Source organism: Somniosus microcephalus, chromosome 8 (genome assembly GCF_052327205.1).
Source record: "Somniosus microcephalus isolate GS21.2 chromosome 8, FLI_Smic_1.0, whole genome shotgun sequence".
NCBI classification, from domain to species: domain Eukaryota; kingdom Metazoa; phylum Chordata; class Chondrichthyes; order Squaliformes; family Somniosidae; genus Somniosus; species Somniosus microcephalus.
In genome coordinates, this window is record NC_140994.1 from 142,533,399 (window position 1) to 142,554,799 (window position 21,401).

Here is a 21,401-nt window from a genome sequence, read left to right on the forward strand (position 1 = left end):
CATATATCGGGGGTGGGACATACTGCGTCACCACTGCAGCGCCTCAGTACCGATATGGACAACACGAGTGGTGTTCGGTCGGTGATAGCAGTTTCTGTTTCAAACCCAGGGCCGAGGTTCAAGTGGCACAACAACGAATTGTCCCCATTCCTGCGCCCTCCACCGTTCACATCACTATCAAAGAGAATTTCACAGACTTACAACGATTTGTCGCGCATTTTGGTTATGTCATTCCCCCTCTTCCCGAACACCTCACCAAGATTTTAAAAGCCGTTATAATTTCACAGAAACATTTCTACACACTGGAGCAGAAGACTTTAGAGATAGGAAAAGACATATTGGACATAACCATCCCACCATGGTGGGACTTGTTCACCAACATAGAGGTCCCCGCCTGGATTAGAATAGCATCCCATATCCTAGTGGTATGTCAGGTTTTGATTGTGATATTTTTGCTCTTCGTGCATTGCAAAAGAGGCAAACGCCTCCAGAGGCACGAGAACACAGGAGAATGGAGAGAACGCTATGTGCGAATGGGGGAAGCAGATACCCCACTCTAAGCTGCTAGTATAAGATTAAGCGTCCCTCCATTTTAAATTTTTTTGTGATTGTTTTGGGTTATAAGGAAATAAGTATTGTTATGTTATTAGTCGTTCTTAAGTTTTTTTGGATTAATAAAAGATGCATGCAGATGGTGCCAGGGGGTATCAACCCCCGCACATCTGACAAGTGAATGTGTTATAGTTTAAAATACGCTGTCTATGATTGTCCAAATGTACAAAGGTAATTTTCGTTTTCTGCGGAAATGGGAACTGCATGTGTCGTGAGGGTCATAGATAGCTAAGTGCCAGGAATGTTTGGATGTGGGGAATCAGGGAAAATTTGCTCATCAAGGATTATTGATACTTTAAGCAAGCTATCAGTATCACAGGGGGGCCTGTAAGATTCGCAATTTTCAGCAAAAATCACGCAAGAAAACTGGATAAAATAAGACTGTTTATTGACCAAAGTAAGCTTGCACAGAAAAACCTTTGATAAAAGGGCATACAAAATGGCCACCAGGCCCCGTGATCAGTTTCTGAACCATTTTATTTCTGTTACTGCAAGCCAGACAGGCTTGTGGATTGAAGACAGTGAGCCCGCGAAAGCCAGTATCTGGGAACCGAAACTCAGAGGAACAGCATACATATTCAATGGATTACAAGTACAGGATGGGGCCCATCAAGATATGGGCGGACAATGCAAAATCACTCATACCCATTTATTGTACAAAGGAAAAACCGTTTAGCAGCCATCAAGGAAAATCTCCGGACCGATCAATATGCAAAGACATTAAAAGACATTATCGGCCAGGAAGGTCAGTTTAAGTTATCACTGGCTCCGTTACAAGACAAAGCGCCCCTGCAGAGATTTCTGCCCACCAAAATTAATACAAAGACAGGACTATGATTTGGCAGGAGATAAGACTGTTCCAAAAGAGTATAACTATGGATTGAAAGTCCATATACGTGACTTCAACTTCTTCGGACGGTGGCAGGATCGGCGCCTCTTCCACTTCGGCAGATGCAGAATCGATGAAAACGTTTTCGTCTTTTTAAAGACGGACGGTTTCGGTAAAAAGACAACGTGGTCGGTGTTCAGCCAAACAAGGCTCGGCCACGACGAGAAGACGACGAGGGTGGCCCGGGTACTGGGGTCGGGAGATCATCGACGACCCAGGCCGACGGAGAAGAAACCCTCTGGAGAACCGACCAGGCCGGAGACAAAAAGACAGTCCGGGCCTGACACTTCCGTGTCTCAACATCCCATTGGGTTGTTGTTCTACTCCACGAACAAAAATCCACGACAGGCTTAGTGGATCTCAACCTTGACGAGCGCTCATCGAGGCTGTGTCTACCCCATCGCCTCGAGAGAGAGAGAGAGAGAGAGAGAGAGAGAATATCGACTGCGCCAGAAGTTTCCAAATCCACGTGACGACGGAAAGCGGTGCCAAAAGGGCTGCGAACCCCCCTTTCTCGCGATTTCGAGAGTGGTGAGCATGATCCCAGGTTCCCCAGGTCGAAACTTAGTTTAGGTATAGGGGAGGGAGTTAAGGGAAATTGTAATGTGTTTCCCCTTTTACGATGTGCCGTGTGTTCCCCATTTCCATAGAGTCAAGTTCATAAATTTGTGCATGATTGTAGTTACTTTAATCTGTGCCTATGACATGTATTTTGTAATGCTTCAAACTGTTTAAAAATAAAAGCATCCATTTCGTGCTATTCAGCCTGGTCTATTGAGTCCTTTTCTCTGCACTACTGTTCTCTGCATCTACGTCCAAGGTCTAGAACCGTAGGGGGAGTGGGTCGAACCACTCAAGGGTAATTCTTGCACGAAGCCTGGCAGGAGGCCAGAACGGGAAAGAGAGCAGGAAAAAACCCCCTACAAAACTAACAAGTCATTCTCGAGGCGTCTCTGTCTAATATAATCAGATCGAAGGCCAGATATGAAAGAATCACGGATGGCTTCTTCCTGATACAATATGGCAGAGACAGCCTTGTAGTTGCAATCCTTAGCCAAAGCCTTAAGATCCTGCAGAAAATCATCCAGGGATTCCTCGGATAATTGCCTGCGAGTAGACAAAAGATATCTGGCGTATACTTCATTAACCGACTTAAGGTACTGGGCCTTAAGAGCTGCAAGGGCCTCTTCATATGTAGTAATATCTTCAAATATAGAGCAAGTTTGATGACTTACCAAGTTGGTTAAAAGACCCAACTTGTTAACCGTCGGATCGATCGATGCGATGAAGTGTTCAAAACATCGAAGCCAATGCGTAAATTTCTTCGATGCATCTGCCGAATGGGGATTGATATCCAGACGCTCTGGTTTCAAAAATCGATCCATCTTCCAAAGTTGTTACTTAATAAAATTGATGTGCCAAATAACTGCCTGAATCCATGAGGTTACAACTTAAAACTAAAGGCTTTTATTAAGTAAAAATCTTGGCATCAAGTTCACAGGGCAACCATCATTCATCACCGACCCAGCCCTTATGAATAAAACCCAGCTCTTATAAATAAGACTCACACCAATCAGGAGGATCCATAAAGGTGGAGCTAGGGAGGAACATTAATGGTTACACCTGTAAAACATTTACAGACATTAACAAGTACAACAGACAATCTAGAACACAGAGTTATTTCATCACAGTCCTACAAACAATAAATGAGATGAATGATGAGTCAATATGTTATTTATTTGTGTTGGCTGAGGAACGTTAACCAGGACAATGGGGAAATCCATTGCTCTTCTTCAAATTAGAGCCTCGAGACCTTTTACAACCACCCAAAAGAGGCAGAAAGCCACTTGCTCTAATAACTCATCAGAAAGACCTCACCTCAGGTGGCCATTACTGAAACATGGGGGGGGGCAATTTTAACACAGGTGAGCAGGTGGGTGTAGGTGGGGGGGGGGTACTTTTACTCAGGTGGGACAAATGGCAGGCAGCCAACCCACTCCCAGGAGGAGGGTTGGCACTTTAAATATGATAATGAGGCTGGGAATCTCAGATATAACCTGCTTTGCAGGTTTTACTGCGGCCGGCTGGGTTTCCCGGGCCTCGGGAATCCCAGCAGCTGCAGCGAGGTGAGAACAGCATCAGGGAGCACTCCTTGTGGGCCGGGAGGAGCAGCACTGCTTCCGTCCACCACCCCCGGCTTCCCACGCTCCCCCGCCATCAGCCTATTCCCATACAAATCCCCACCTCCCCCCACCTGGTTCAGGGATCGGACACCCCTGGGGTCGAGGATCGGAACACCACCTCCCCACCCGCCCCCGGAATTGCACCCACCTTGCCCTGCGGCCTCCTCTGGAGCGTTCCCTGCCTGACTGGAAGCCAAGTCTGTCAATCAGGCTGACTTCTGGGCGGGAACTTGAGTTAAATCTCCACAGTGCATGGAGAAACCCAGACTTCCGGGTTTCCCGCATGCTTCTGGGGCCCCCGCTCCCAGCGGGTCTGCAGATAGAAATTCTGGCCATGGCTGCAAGCTGGTCATGATTGGGAGTTAAATATTCCAGGTTGTAAGGTCTTTTAAAAGGATAGGGAAACTGGAAGAGGAGGAGGGGTAGCTTTATTGATTAAAGATACTATTGCAAAATTACTAAGAGAGGATATAGGTAAGGGAAAGTGATCAGTGGAGACTCTATGGTTAGAATTGAGGAATAAGAGAGGATTTAAAACTCTTAATGGGAGTTGTCTACAGGACTCCTGATAGCAGCATTGAAATGGCAGAATGTATTAATTCAGAGCCTTGTAGCATAAGCAGAGTTGGTTTAATGGGAAACTTTAATTTTCATATAGATTGGGAAGAGCAGAGTAGCTCAAGTCAGAAAGGTAGTGAATTTCTTGACTTACTAAGATTTTAGATTTTGGTAAGGCTAACTTTAACGGGATGAGGTAGAGATTGAATCATAGAATAGTACAGCACAGAAGGAGGTCATTCAGCTCATTGAGTCTTTCAAAGTGCAATCCCGTTAGTCCCACTCCCACTACAATTTTTTTTCCTTCAAGTATTTATCCAATTCCCTTTTGAAGGCTACTATTGAATCTGTATCCATCACCCTATCAGACAGCGCATTCCAAATCCTAACCACTCGTTGAGTAAAAATTTTTTCCTCCTGTCGCCTCTGGTTCTCTTGCCAATCACCGCAAGGTGGTCAAAACTGTTATCAAGTAAAACTACAGCTGAACAGTGTTCAAAAAAGAATTTAGCTTAATACAGGAAGAGTATATACCCCTAAGGGACAAATGCTGTACTTAGCAAATAAAATAGCCATGGTCAATGAAAGAGGTGAGAGATAACATAAAACTAAAGGAAAGAGCATACAAAAGTAAAAAGAATAGTTTCGATCCAGGGAACTGGGAAAGATATAAAGAACAGCAAAGAAAGACAAAAAAAATAATAAGCACTGCAAAAAGGGAATATGAATAGAAACTTGCGAGGGATATCAAGATTAACACAAAAAGTGTTTACAATTATATTAGAAGAAAAAGGTAGGAAAAGATAATGTGGGCGATTTAAAAACAGATGTGGTTAATATTGCAAATGAAAATAAGGAAATGGTAGACTTGCTGAATAATTCCTTTGTGTCAGTCTTCACAGTAGTGGAAAAAGATAATAATACTTGACATTCCAGGGAAATTAAGAATGAATCAAGGACTGGAACTCACGACAGTTAATGTCAGCAAGAAAACAGTACAGGAAACTTTTGTTTAACCGGAGGTTAAAAGTCCAGAAAGCTCTATCTACCGGCAAAATTCAGGAGCCGTTTCCTGTAAGTTTTTTTACTTCTCGTTGCTTTTTTTCCCCCAGTCAGGCTCTGCAAGGTCTAGCTGAAGCTGTTGCTTAGCTACAGAGATGCTTTTAAGCTGCGGCTGACTGTTTTGAAGCTGTTGCTAAGCAACAGGGGTTGTTGATTCACACGGAGCTGAATAGCTCTGTATGTTTTAACATTAGCGCTGGTTTATACGGCAGTTTTGATGGGACGGCACCAACTCGGTCCCGTCAGTGCCGGATACCAGAAAGTTTCCTGTATTAGAAATGGCACTGAAAACTGACAAATCGCCAGACCTGATGGTTTCCACCCTGGGGCTTAAAAGGAAGTAGGTGAGGAAATTGCAGATGCTGTAGCCATAATCTTCCAAAGCTCTCTCGATTCAGGAATTGACCCTTTAGATTGGAAAAATGCAAATGTACCTCCATTATTTAAGATGATAAAGAGAAACCATGACATTATAGACCTGTTAGTCTAACATCTGTTATGGGGAAATTATTGGAATCTATAATTAAGGACAGAGTGACTGAGAACTTAAGAGAAATTTGAGCTGATTAGAGAGAGCCAACGTGAATTTGTAAAGGGTAGGTCATGTCTAATGAACCTAATTGAATTTTTTGAGGAAGTAACTAAAGTAGTAGACAGGGGAATGTCGATGGCTGTAGTTTATATGGACTTCCAGAAGGCATTCGATAAGGTTTCACATAAGAGACTGTTAGCTAAAATTAAAGCTCATGGAATTGAAGGTAAATTATTGACCTGATTAGGAGATTGGTTAGGCAGTAGAAGACAGAGAGTAGGGGTAATGGGGATCTACTCGAATTGTAGTTTTTCAGCCTTCTACTGTTTAAAGTTCTCTTTACTTGACAAAATAAGTAGGTTGAAATCACAGAGAGTGATATTTGTAACAGATCTGTTATTGTGTTTTGTATTAATATTACACCATAAATTTCACTCCTGAAGTTTTTTAAAAAGCATCATCATTTGGACAATTTTTAATGTGGATAGAGAGGAATAGATGGCTTTCAAAATACTTCTTAAAGAGATAGGCCCTGAAAATTTGTAGATCTCCAAAAGTGGAAATTAACACCAGGATCGTGCTCAGTGTGGAACTCCGCCGCTGACATTGCTGAAGTTTGGAGGGTCCGGGGAGGAGTCTCCACAAGCAAAGCTTCAGTGGTGATCCTGGATACTCAGGAGGAAGTTGACTGGCTCAAGGTGTCTGCTGCTCCTAGAAAGTGGAAGATAGTGTGTCAAGAGACTTACTTTAAAAGTTTTGAAAATAAAATTTCTGCTCCAATTTTCAGGGGTCCTCCCTGGGTGGGGTCCACTAGCACCCTTCAGGAAACTGGTACAGCTCATCCCGCTGATCTTACATTAAGTCTCACTTAGGCCAAGGAAGTAGGAACTCCCAGTGCAGAGTCCTCGTCCCCGCTGACATTGTGGGGGGACCATGCTTGGCCCTTATCCGACTCCCGGTCTATTTCCTGGTTCTTCTGCTGCATTCGTGCCAGACTTACGGCAGAGCAATGCCAGAAGCCCCACGTATTTTCAGGAGCATAGTGTTGTCTGCAATGATGTGTGTATCACAGTGCCAAGTTTCTAACAAGGCAAATGCACAATGACACGACTGCTGACACAATGGTGTCTTTGTGTTGCTGATCATATTTGCTGGTAAAATCGTGTTGAAAATGCATCATCAGATCACCCACACATGCCTTTATCATGTTCAAAATGTTGTAGCTCTACTTCCTGCTTCTTCCCCAAACAAAAAATCTTGCCACATGCTTTTTCATGAATACAGTGCCCCTTTAAAATCTAATAATCCTGACAGAAAACCAAGGACACCATAACAATATTCTATGCTGGAACAAGTTATCGCATCTGCTTCAGTGAAAACTTTCTTAGATTAGTAAAAAGGAGGCTTTGAAGACATTTTGAAAGTCAGCTGTTCTTGTCTGTCACACAAAAAATCCAAATCAGTGTTGATGTTCCTTTAAAAGTGGATATCAGAATAAATGATGAAAATGGCAGTAAATTGTCATGCAATGTGAGCCCTATGATCAAAATGGCATGCTTCACTGTAGGTCTGTTTAATCAATGAGAGTTGGCGGGAAGCCAGACCATCCCGCACAGACTATTGCCTTGAAGTTAGGTTCTTCGAACATTAGCCATTGAACACCAAGGGGGCTAAATTGGGCCGTGAAGCGCCCATTTTCTTATGCGGTACGTGGCCACATAAGGCTCGAAAATGGGGTCCGAGGCACACTTCCGAAGAGAACTCGGCCATATTCATCAACAGATAGGATTCCACTCTCTCAACGTGTAGCTTGTGTGTGATCACAGGCAGCGCATCATGCAGGTGAATACCCGTTGTCCTGGCAGCAGCCACGATTCTTTCGTTCTGTGGCAGTCCTCGGTTCCACTTATATTTGACCCACCATGGCAAGTCAAAGGCTGGCTACTGGGCGACAAGGGTTATCCCCTCATGACATGGCTCATGACTCTGGCCAGGCACCATGCACACGTGCACAACAGGCCTACAATGAGAGCCATGCTGCCACAAGGAACATTATAGAGCACACCATTGGTGTCCTCAAGCAACACTTCCACTGCCTGGACAGCTCTGGAGGAGCCCTGCAGTACTCAGCCAAGCAGGTATCAATATTTGTGGTAGTATGCTGCATGCTGCACAACCTGGCCATTATGAGGGAACAGCTGTTGCCACCACCTATCAGGCGAGAAGCTGAGGAGCAGGAGCATGAGGAAAAGCAGGAGAAAGAGGAAGGGAGGTTACAATGTATACAGCCCTTTCTGCCCAGACTCTATGTAATCACATATTTCATGAACAATAGTAGTAACCTCAACTGCCCCTCCCCATTCACCAACAGTTCCACACTACTTACCTTTCCTCTATCACTCACCATAACATGTCCTTTTTCTGACAACACAAAAATATAAACCACCAGAATATACATATTCAAATGCAATTTTATAAATTCACTCATTAAATGCCTGCAAATTTAAACTAATCACCCTTGTGCATTTCATTAGTGCCTGTCTTCCATGTGCCTTTGCCTGTCCGAGTGCTTCTGCGTGGTACTTCCCCAGTGGCTGCAGCATAGGTGGTGGAAGGTTGCTGAACTTCAATTGAGGAGACTGCAGCTGGCCTTGGAGGGCAACCTTGAGCAGCTCTGGGCCTCGAGGGCTCAGCTTTAGGCTGCATCATCTTGGCCTGGGCTGCAGCAGTCTGGGGTGGCTGGCTGACAAGCTGAGTACTGCAGGGCTCCTCCAAAGCTGTTATGGGTACAGTAGCATAGTGGTTATGTTATTGGACTAGTAATCCAGAGACCTGGAGTAATAATCCAATGAGACATGAGTTCAAATTCCACCAAGGCAGTTTGTGAATCTGAATACAGTTAATTCAATAAATCTGGAATAAAAAGCTAGTATCTTTAATGGTGACCATGAAGCTATTAGATTGTTGTAAAAACCCAACTGGTTCACTACTGTCCTAATTTAGGGAAGGAAATCTGGACACGACAAAGGCCAAAATTGGGAGAGCTGTCCCACAAACTAGTCAAACAATCGTCATACTCACAGAATCATACCTATCAGCCAACGTCCCCTCCTATCCCAACGGCAGGACAGACCCAACAGAGGTGGCAGCACAGTGGTATACGGGAGGGAGGGAGTGGCCCTGGGAGTCTTCAACATTGACTTCAGTCCCCATGGAGTCTCATGGCATCAGATCAAACATGGACAAGGAAACCTCCTGCTGATTACCACTTACCACCCTCTGTCGAGCTGCCACCTGTGCTATCATTTCCCCCAGCCCTGCCACAAAACAATTGCCTAGGGTCCAGCATGGCTGGCAACAGACGCCCAGGCTTAGAGGCCTACCTGCAAAAATGGGGAAAGGTAGGAAAATTAATGAGATTAGATAAAAGATTTAGAAAGTAATTAACTTTTTTTTAAAACACTTCTGAAAGTAATTAACTTTTTTAAAAAAGAATTTCTGTTTTAAAAGGAACTTTTTTTTTAAGACGCAGAAAGCGGGAAAAAGAAATGAAAAGTTTGGAATCAAGATGGCGGCGACTCACCTCGGTTCAGAACGATAAGGCCCGCCCACACAGGCACCGATTGGTGGACCGTCAGGTCGCCGAAGCGTAGGATTGGTCAATCATCCCGTCACTCAACCGTAGGAGGGCCCGGCCACACACGCCAGGAACCCGCCGTACAATTGGTCGACCTCGACGTCACTCGATGCTAATGAGCGGATAATGAGCGGAATGTTGAATGTTTTTTGGATACCGCGGGCGCAATTATTGTCCGGCCGAAATGTAAATATGCTTAGGACGGTTCTGGAATCGTCAGCTTTCTTTCGACGTAATGCACGTGTACGTACGCTCTATAACTTTCGAGTTAATTCAAGACAGACAGACAGACAGAAAGACAGACAGACAGAATGACAGACAGAAGTATCCTTTTATATATATAGATGGGTTACTGCCTCTGTGAAAATAGTGGAATGAAAAAGGGACAAGGGTGGGTTGAGGGAGGAGAAGAAAGTAAGAGGTGTGTGCGTACACTATCTGCAGCTTGTGAGTCAGAGAAGATAGTGGGATGAGAGAGAAGTGGGAAAAGAGATGGGTTAGGTATACAGATACCCTCATCATTGAGCCCTCTAGTGGCCCCAGTGGCCAGCACGGTCTCCTCTATGGGAGTTTAACCCCGCTAATGTGGTGATATGAAATTATTTTGACCAGTATTTTCACAGAGGCACAAACCCAATTAAAATAAACAGGTTAACAGGGAAGTGACCTTATTTTTTTACAGAGCACCTCACTATCCAGTACAATGTGATAACACTTGCCAGATTTGCTTTTGTCTGAAGACATCACTGACTAGAAAGTAATCCTTGTGTAAGGTTGGCACTTATTCAAACAATTATTGACCTATAACTGTAATGTATGTATCTTTAAGGGGGGAACTACTTTTTACAGCTCATGTATACTGTAGTACCGGCAGTGATCACACCTGTATATAGCACTGAGTAGTAATCTGTACAGTCAATTGCAGTGTGAGCCATGTTGAGTAAACACCTGTTGTACCGTTCTCCGCAGTCTGTGCCTTATTATACACGGACGTAACATTGGCGACAAGGCAGGTTCGAACCTACCTGCAACTCTGCATCACCTCCCGGGGATTCGTTCCTGGAGATCAGTGGATTGGAGGTCAAGGCCAGAGACTCGAGAATTGCGGGGGAGGCTGTCGAGAGCCAGGCTTGGCTTTCCAGTCGAGGTGGTCCAGCGAAACGGGCTGGCAACAGGTAGTGCGCAGACCCTTCCCGGACAGCGGCGGGCTAGAGCCCGACCGAGCGGCACAGCAAAGGGTCGAGCAGTGTCAACGGGGGGAGAGAGAGAGAGGGCAGAGCGCACAGGGCGCAGCCAGTGTTCAGGGGCCGAGCAGCGTCGGAGAGCGGGAGAGAGAAGCGCGCGAAACCTATAGGGCACCGCCATTGCCATGAGAACCGCCTGGAGCGGGGGAGGAAGGAAAGCACGGGACACTCCATTTTAAGCCATTGGGAGACGCCATTTTACACCACACCCAAAATGCCGAAGAGTGGCAGTATCACCGCATTTGACAATGAAGTCGAAGATTGGACTACATATGTCGAACAAATAGAGGTGTACTGCAAGGCAAATGAGGTGTCAGATGACAAGAAAGCGCCGGTATTGTTAAATTTAATGGGTGCAAAGACGTATGGTTTATTACGAAATCTAGTAACCCCAACGAAGCCAATGGAAAAGAGTTTTGAAGACATAGTAACGATACTACAGGGACATTTAAACCCCACACCGCTGCTGATAGCAGAAAGATTCCAGTTTCACAAACGGAACCAGCATAAGGATGAAAGCAATGCTGATTATTTAACAGAACTGCGCAAACTATCGAAACACTGCCAGTTTGGAGCAGGACTGGCAGATACCTTAAGGGACAAGTTTGTGTGTGGGCTTCAAAGTGAAGGAACCCAGAAACGGCTTTTATCTGAAAAGGACCTTACGCTGGAAAAGGCTTTCGGCATTGTGGTATCATATGAAGCAGCAGCACGGGGCGCTGCAGAGATACAACAGAGACCGCAAGAATATGGCACAAACGAAATGTCATATGGAACAGAGAAGTGCCATCGCTGCGGCAGAACAACACACGACCAGAATGATTGCTGGTTCAAAGACAAAGTGTGCAGACAGTGTGGAAAAGTAGGACACATAGCACGAGTCTGCAGGTCGGGAAAGAAAACCAGCAATAAGAAACCTACCAAAGGAAAGTACAAGAAGGTACATAAGATGACGGAGAATAGTTCAGGCGAACAAAAGAGTGATAATGACTCCGAAAGCAGGGAACTGAGTTGTCTGAAACTGCATAATGTGATCACAACGGAGGATCACCGAACCATTTGGATCACTCTCAAGATAGCAGGAGTCCAGGTACAGATGGAATTGGACACAGGATCAGCCCTAACAGTCATAAACCGACGGGACTACGAGCGGCTATTCTCACACATACACTTGAGAGACACAAAAATTATTTTGAAGACGTACACGGGGCAAAAAGTCTACCCCAAAGGAAAAGTAAGGGTGACCGTTATATATTACGGTAAGGAAACACCAAAACTAGACCTGTATGTATTTCAAGATGGAGGACCACCATTACTGGGACGTGAATGGATCCGGAAAATACAACTGGATTGGCACTCCATACAGGCATTGACTGTGGCTGACAAAAAGGATGATGACGTCACACCTGGGCGACTGTCAAAGATCCTAACTGACGCGAAAGAAGTGTTCCAGCAAGGACTCGGAACACTAAAAGGCATGACAGCGACGATTAAAATGGAAGAAAATGCAAGCTCAAAATTTTTTAAGGCCAGACCGGTACCTTATGCGATCCGCCCAGCCGTCGAAGCAGAGCTGGAGAGTCTGGAACGTTCAGGTGTACTGTCCAAGGTAGACTGGAGCGAGTGGGCTACACCCATCGTCCCTGTGATGAAAAAGTCTTTGAGCAGCACGCCTGGGGAACCAAGGAAGGTTCGCATCTGTGGGGACTTTAAGGAAACAGTGAACCCGGTCCTTCACACCATACAATATCCACTTCCGCGGATTGAAGATATTTTCGCCTCGCTATCTGGAGGGAAACGCTTCACTAAGATTGATCTGGCCCAGGCTTATCTGCAAATGGAGGTAGAAGAAGCATCAAAAACATACCTCACAATCAACACCCATAAAGGTCTCTACCAATACAACCGGCTGGTATTCGGGGTAGCATCAGCTCCGGCTATTTGGCAGAGGGCAATGGAACAAGTCCTGCAAGGGATCCCAGGGACCCAGTGTTATTTGGACGACATCCTGGTCACGGGTGAAAATGACAGTGGTCACCTTGCCAACCTGGAGCAGGTGCTCACTAGATTGCAGGAATATGGGCTCCGAGCTAACCGCCCCAAATGCAAGTTTTTTAGAAAACAGATCTCGTATTGTGGCCACGTTATCGATAAAGAGGGGTTACATAAGTCCCCAGAGAAGATTGAGGCAGTAGTCAAGGCTCCAGCACCGGAAAATGTGTCACAACTGAGGTCGTTCCTCGGGCTGGTAAACTACTACCATAAGTTCTTGCCAAATTTGTCTACAATACTACACCCACTGAACACCCTACTGCAAACTGGGGTGCCAGGGAAGCGGAGTGACGAATGTAGGCGAGCTTTCCAGAAGAGCAAAACACTAATCACATCGAAAGAGGTATTGGCCCATTACAACCCAGCATTACCAATTCGGTTGGCATGTGATGCGTCACCCTACGGCATTGGAGCGGTGCTGTCGCACAAATTCTCGGACGGCTCAGAGAGGCCAATAGCCTTTGCGTCACGATCACTAACCTCAGCCGAGCGTAACTACGCCCAGATTGACAGGGAGGCCCTCAGCCTAGTGTGGGGAGTGAAAAAGTTCAATCACTATCTGCACAGGCAGAAATTCACCTTGCTGACTGATCACCAGCCTCTTGTCTCCATTTTTAATCCGAAGAAGGGCGTTCCGGTGATAACTGCACAACGACTACAAAGATGGTCACTTTTTCTAGGGGCGCACCACTATGAGATTGAATATAAGGGCACGAAACAGCATGTAAATGCTAATGGGCTATCACGCCTGCCACTGCCTACTGCGGAGGAAGCACCAGCAGTGGATCCTGTCGAAATATTCCATTCGACTACAGTTGAATACCTACCGGTAACTAATGCTTGTATCGAAAAGGAAACCCGAAATGACCCGACACTGTCTCGGGTATATGATTTGACGGTGAAGGGATGGCCAGCACATGGCGACTCACTGTTGCCAGCATTCTCGACAAGGAGAGAACAGCTGTCAGTGTGCCGGGGGACCTTGATGTGTGGATCCCGAGTGGTAATTCCACCCAAGTTAAGGGATAGAGTGCTCAATGAGCTTCATGAGGGTCATCTGGGAGGGGTAAAAATGAAAAGCCTAGCCAGGGCTTATGTGTGGTGGCCGGGAATCGATAAACAAATCGAGGACCTGACCAAGAGCTGCTCAGGATGCCAGAAAGTCCAAAATGCACCACCACAGGCCCCTCTACACCCATGGGAGTGGCCCTCATCTCCATGGCAAAGGGTGCATATTGATTTTGCTGGTCCATTCATGGACTCAATGTTTTTAATAGCCGTGGATGCGCACTCGAAATGGTCTGAGATCATCAAAATGTCCTCCACCGCCACGGAGAATACTATTGCAGTCCTACGGACCATTTTTGCCAGGAATGGCTTGCCAGAACAGATTTGCTCTGACAACGGACCACAGTTTGTGTCCGAAGAGTTCCGGAGGTTCTTGAAAAAGAATGGGGTAAGGCATTACACATCCGCCCCGTATCATCCAGCCACAAATGGATTGGCTGAGAGCTTCGTACAAACCTTTAAGAAGGCAATAAAGGCTATGTACAATGATAACATTCCGCTGCAGCACAAGGTGGACAATTTCCTGTTCGCCTACCGGAATGCGACACATGCAGTCACCAGCCAAAATGTTCTTTAACCGAAGGTTAAGATCCCGCCTGGATTTGCTCAGACCAAACGTACGAAGAGATGTTGAGAGTAAGCAATTCCAGCACATCCATGAGAAGCCAACAAGGAGCTTCAAAGTAGGGCAACCAGTCTTGGCCCGCGTCTACCGAACAGAAAAATGGCAGCCAGGAACGATATGCACACGGCAGGGGCCACTAATGTATACAGTGGACGTTGGGGAGAGCATCGTGAGACACCATGCTGACCAGATCCTAGAGTCATAGGAGCAAGTCAACCCCATGCCTCGCCCATACGTACCTGGTGATGAACCCGACGTACAGGTCGCATCTACCCCAGAAACAGTAGCATCGGAAGCTGATGAACCAACCGACGACAGGGGGCCAGAATCGCCTCTGCACCAAGAGCAAGACACTCGGGAAAGGCGCTATCCAGAAAGGATCAGGAGGCCTCCCCAACGACTGACTATATAAATAGACTATTTTCAGCTAATGTTGCATGTTATAAGTGTTAATTGTAATTAGTTTGATATTTAATTGTTAAATGAGTGTTATGGTACTGTTAATCTAAAAGGGGAGGAATTCTAATGTATGTACCTTTAAGGGGGGAACTACCTTTTACAGCTCATGTATACTGTAGTACCGGCAGTGACCACACCTGTATATAACACTGAGTAGTAATCTGTACAGGCAGTTGCAGTGTGAGCCACGTTGAGTAAACACCTGTTGTACCGTTCTCCGCAGTCTGTGCCTTATTATACACGGACGTAACAATAACAAATAACACACAATTTTTAACACAAGATCACATATAAATAAGGGAAGGAAATAAAACATTCTCATAAGTGTGGCAGTATGTCTAAAGAACTTTTACTTTATTCAAAGAAGAGCAAGGAGTTCTCTTGGTGTACTGGCCAACATTCATATTTAGTACTTTTACTTTCAAACCAATTTAGAATCATAGAATCATAGAAAGTTACAGCACGGAAGGAGGCCATTTCGGCCCATCGTGTCCGCGCCGTCCAACAAAGAACTATCCAGCCTAATCCCACTTCCCAGCTCTTGGTCCCTGGCCCTGCAAGTTAGAGCATCCCAAGTGCATATCCAAGTATTTTTTAAATGTGGTTAGGGTTCCTGCCTCTACCACCCTTTCAGGCAGTGAGTTCCAGACCCCCACAACCTGCTGGGTGAAGAAAGTTCCCCTCAAATCCCCTCTAAACCTTCCACCAATTACTTTAAATCTTTCCCCCCTGGTTTTTGGCCCCTCTGCTAAGGGAAATAGGTCCTTTCTATCCACTTTATCTATGCCCCTCATAATTTTATACACCTCAATAAGGTCTCCCCTCAGCCTCCTCTGTTCCAAGGAAAACAGACCCGGCCTATCCAGTCTTTCCTCATAGCTAAGATTCTCTACTCCCAGCAACATCCTTGTAAATCTCCTCTGTACCCTCTCTACTGCAATCACATCTTTCCTGTAATGTGGTGACCAGAACTGCACGCCATACTCTAGCTGAGGCCTAACTAGTGTTTTATACAGTTGAAGCATAACCCCCCTGCTCTTGTATTCTATGCCACGGCTAATAAAGGAAAGCATTCCGTATGCCTTCTTAACCACCTTATCTACCTGGCCTGCTACCTTCAGGGATCTGTGGCATGCACTCCAAGGTCCCTTTGTTCCTCTACACTACTCAGTGTCCTACCATTTAATGTGTATTCCCTTTCCTTGTTAGCCCTCCCCAAATGCATTACCTCACACTTCTCCGGATTGAATTCCATTTGCCACTGTTCTGCCCTTCTGACCAATTTATTGATATCTTCCTGCAGTCTACAGCTTCCTTGTCCAGTATCAACCACACAGCCGATTTTAGTATCATCTGCAAACTTCTTAATCATACACCATATATTCAAGTCTAGATCTAAGTAGTAATCTGATGATTACTACTTAGTCCCATTTGGAAAGCAGTCAATTATAACCAAAAAGCATACTGGTTACCTTTCACTTGAAATGGGCCAATGTGATCAATATGAACATTTCTCCATGGGCCATAGATGCTGGGAGATTGTTAGAGGGCGTTTTATCTCTGGGCCTGGGATCATACTGGGCATACGTGAGGCAGTCATTAATAATGGCATTCACGATCTGATTTATATAAGGCCACCACATCTGCTGCATTAGCCTTTTGACCAGGCTGTCAGCCTTCTGCTGCCCACTAGGGGTGTGGGCTCAATGGACCACCTCATTATGAAGTGACTGCAGGACTACCCCTTTGCCTTGATAAAATAATATGTTATCCTGTTCTTTTCTGTTAAAGGTACCTTGAACCTAAAGGGGCCATGAACCCTCACTTTTGATGGCCACCTGGATTGATTTAACCCAAGGCTCCTCACCCTGCAGCCCTGCAAGATCAAAAGGGGCTGTTACACTTTGAACTTTATTTATCTGGCCATGCAAGGCTACGGGTGGTTCTTACACTTTTAGGGAAATCTAAAACTTCTTGGCTAGCTGATCTGACTTGCCATTCTTACTGGCCCATCAGGCGATTTTAGAATGGGCTCAGATTTTGACCACCCCTAAGGGCTGTTGCCCCCACTCAGCCACTGCCAGAATCCACTGGATCAGCACTGCCGAAGGCAACGTCTTGCTGTCCGCAGAGTTAAATCCTCTTTTATTCCAAATCACATTTTGCTTATCAAAACCTTAGGCAGTGGGGGAAGAGTCAATCACAATAGCAGATCTCAGACTTGCAGTAACCAAGTTAAGAAAACAGTACTTTGTAAATGTTCGAATTGATTTAAAACAAGACCACGCATCTTTAATTTAAACTGCATAAAGCAATAACAATTTTTTGCTGTAATCTAATTAAAACAAAGTGCTTTGAAAAGTTCAAATTGAGCTACGACCAGACACCATAGAAACTGTAACTTGTAATTCTTCAAGGCTGAATCTTGCCTTCATTTAAAAAAACAAACTCCCTCTGTGTCATAAATCGCAACTTCTACAAGAAGTAACTCAGGAAGTATTACTGAACGGCCAGCTGAGGGCGCCGTCCGAGGAGTATAAATACTCGGGCGTGGGCCCAACTTGGCCAGAGACAATCTGGAAACAGGAAGCTAGTGACTGTAGTGTATGTACCTTTAAGGGGAGAACTACTTTTTACAGCTCCTGTATACTGTAGTACCGGCAGTGACAACACCTGTTTATAAACCCTGAGTAGGGATCTGTACAGTTGGTTTTAGAGTAACCCTCATCCAGTAAACACCTGTTGATTATTCCCTGCAGTCTCTTGTCTAATTATTGAAGGACACAACATCAAGATACACGGATCTAACAGTGACTACCAACTAGACCTCCATGTTTTGTTACAAGTCGATTAAAGCCTTGCTTTATGTACAACCAAGTGCGTAGTGAGTCTTTATTACGTCAATTTAATCGACTTGTTATCATCTCCAGGCCTTGGGTGATTCGGAACAACCAGCTGCAACTCGAACCGCAGAAAGGGACTTGGGCAAGAAACTGATCCATCATGGAAAAACTCCTTAGACCCGCTTGTCTCATCCTGGACCCGAATGCACCTGCGGCAGCGAAGGTATAGAAGCATTGGTTTCGTACCTTTAGCAACTTTCTTGAAGAATGTGGGGCGGGTGCCCCTAATAAGTTACGAATGCTTATTAACTACGTATCCCCTCATGTGTATGATTATATTGAGGACTGTATAGACTACGACGCTGCTATCCAAATTTTACAGCAGCTATATGTCAAGACCCCGAATGAAATCTTTGCTCGACACCTACTGGCCACAACTCGGCAGCAGCTTGGGGAATCACTCGATGAATTCCTCCAGAAACTTCGCAGGCTCAGCAAAGATTGTAACCTCAAAGCGGTTACAGCTGAACGGTATCAAGAGGAACTAATCCACGATCCCTTTATCAATGGGATTGCGTCCCCTTTTATACGTCAGCGCCTGCTGGAAAATAAAACCCTCAATTTACGGGCTGCTTATGACCAGGCGTGTTCCCTGGACTTGGCCAAGAAGAATGCAGACACTTATCTCCCACCACGTGCACGGGCAGTGGCTATCACCTTTAAACGTCATTCGATAGGTCTCGGGTGGATGCCCCCGCTGATGATGACTCTGCTCTAACGGACGACGACCCTACCCTAGAGGCCTTTGCTGATGACGACTCCGCCCTAGCAGCATCCTGGCAATCAAGAAGAAAGTGTTTCTTTTGTGGAGGTACGTTCCATTACAGAAAATTTTGCCCGGCTCGCAATGCGACCTGCAATCATTGCAGCAAGAAAGGACACTTTTCCAAGGTATGCCAGTCACGGGCCTCTGCTAACAAGAAAGGCCGCTCCTCTAAAGTATACCGGTCGAGAGCTCCTGTTAGCTTCACAGCTGCTATCTATGGAGCTGCTCCTCCCCCAAGAACCACTAAGGCTACAGCTGCCAAAGGAAAAATTACCCCTCCTCCCATCACAGCTGTTTTTCCCCAAAGTTTGTTCCATGCAGCCATGAAGAGTTCAGTAAATGGGCACACCCTAAGCGCGCTAATCGACTCCTGCAGCTCTGACAGCTTCATTAGTAATCGGGCTGTCAGCAGGTTAAAACTGCGCATTTATCCCTCGGACAGGGAGATTGCAATGGCTCTGACGACTCTGACCACCAATTCTTCTGGCTTCTGTCTTGTCAACCTCATCCTCAATGGCCGCACTTATCTCTCCACCCGGCTCGGAGTACTCGAAAACTTATGTAGTGATGTGCTTCTGGGACAGGACTTCCAGAAGCAGCACAAAAGACTCACTTTTGAATTTGGAGGGTGGAAGCCGGAGCTTACCATTTCTAAGGTGCCGTTTTGTGTGCTCTCGGCGGCCTTACTCGGTGAGCCCTCCCTGTTTGCCAATCGCTTCCCCCGCTGTAAACCCATAGCCACCAAATCACGACGCTTTAGCCAAGACGACCAAGCATTTATCGAGGCAGAAATCTCTCGCCTTTTAGCTGATGGTATTATCCAGCCGTGTTCATCTCCCTGGCGGGCTCAAGTCGTCATTGTGAAAAACCCTTTAAAACAAAATAAGAAATGTCTGTGTATTGATTATTCGCAGACTATTAATCAATACAGGTAGACTACCCTTTATCCGGACTTCCGAAAACCGAAACCCTCTAAAAACCGAAGGTTTTTTCGTTCAGCGTAAGTCGTGCGTACGACTTACGCTGAACGAAAAAACCTTCGGTTTTTAGAGGGTTCCGGTTTCGGAAGTTCGGATAAAGGGTAAGTCGTGCGCACGACCCCCCGCCGACCCCGCCGGCCCCGACAACCGCCGGCCCCGACAACCGCCGACCCCCCCCGCGGACCCCGCCGGCCCCGACAACCGCCGACCCCGCCGACCCCCCCGCGGACCCCGCCAGCCCCGACCCCGACAACCGCCGACCCCGCCGGCCCCGACAACCGCCAGCAGGATTTGGTGTTCTGATTTTGAATTTTGCGGATTATGCAACCCCACTAATCTCAGATCCTTTGCAGAAATGTATTTACTCACTGAGTCACCTGGGTTACTCCAATCACTTTTCATCTCTAACACTGTTTGTGATGAGGACAAGAATTTGCAAGATCAGCGTACAGTTTTGAATGCACCATGGCCTCTCGGACAGTCAATTTCTCACATCAGGCATGACGTGCACTCCAAAGCTCAAGACTAATAGGATCCACCTTCCACAAAGATTTTACATTTAAACCAGATCTCCAGGACCACGGCAAGTCATATACTCACAGTGTGTCAGAATGCTAGATTAAAAGGAAACCAACCGCCGGCCCCGACCCCCGCCGACCCCGACTGACTTACGCTGAGCGTCAGCGTAAGTCGTGCGCACGACCACCCGCCGACCCCCCCGCCGACCCCCCGCGGACCCCCGCCGACCCACCTTCCGAAATCCGAAATTCTCCTTTATCCGAAACTCGGCTGGTCCCGAGGTTTTCGGATAAAGGATAGTCTACCTGTATACCGATCTGGATGCCTACCCGCTACCACGCATAGATGACATGGTCAACAACCTTGCCAAATACAAGGTATTTTCAACCTTCAATTTAAAGAGCGCGTACCATCAGGTACCGCTGAAAGACTCTGACAAAAAGTATATGGCCTTTGAGGCCAATGGTCGGCTTTATCAGTTTCATCGCCTTCCATTTGGGGTCACCAATGGGGTGGCCGTCTTCCAACGGCAAGAGAACTTGACGGATACCTTTCCGTATTTAGACAATATCACTATTGCCGGCCATGATCAAAAGGAGCATGACGCCAATCGTCAGAGATATTTTGACGTTCTCCGTCGTCGCCACTTAATGTTAAACAAATCCAAATTGGTGAAATCAGTGCCATCAGTGAACATTCTCGGCTACTGGGTGGGCAACGGTGTTATTAAACCGGACCCAGAGCGACTTCGTCCACTTCAGGAGCTCCCTCCCCCTACAAATCTTGTCTCTCTTTGTCGGGCACTTGGCATGTTTGCTGATTACGCAAAGTGGATACCTCACTTCCCCTGCTTCATGCGAAGTCTTTTCCATTAGAAGCAACGGCTATTTCTGCCTTCAACCTCCTCAAACGACAGCTGGGGAAAGCCACGCTTCGCTCCATTGACGAAAACCTTCCTTTTGTGGTCGAATGCGATGCATCGGAGTGGCGATCTCGGCTACCTTGAATCAAGGTGGTCGACCCCGTGGCATCCCTATTCAGAACCTTACAGGGTAGCGAGCTCCATTACCCCCCCATCGAGAAGGAGGCTACAGCCATCATCGGGGCCGTACGCCAATGGAGTCATTTTCTTGCTCGGCGTCATTTCATGCTCATAACTGGCCAGCGCTCCGTGGCCTTCATGTTGGATAACCGGAAGCGCACGAAAGTCAAAAATAATAAAATTCAACTCTGGAGGATGGAGCTGGCCGCCTTTGGATATGCTATCCGTTACCAATCCGGCAAACAGAATGTGGCCCCAGATACCTTCACA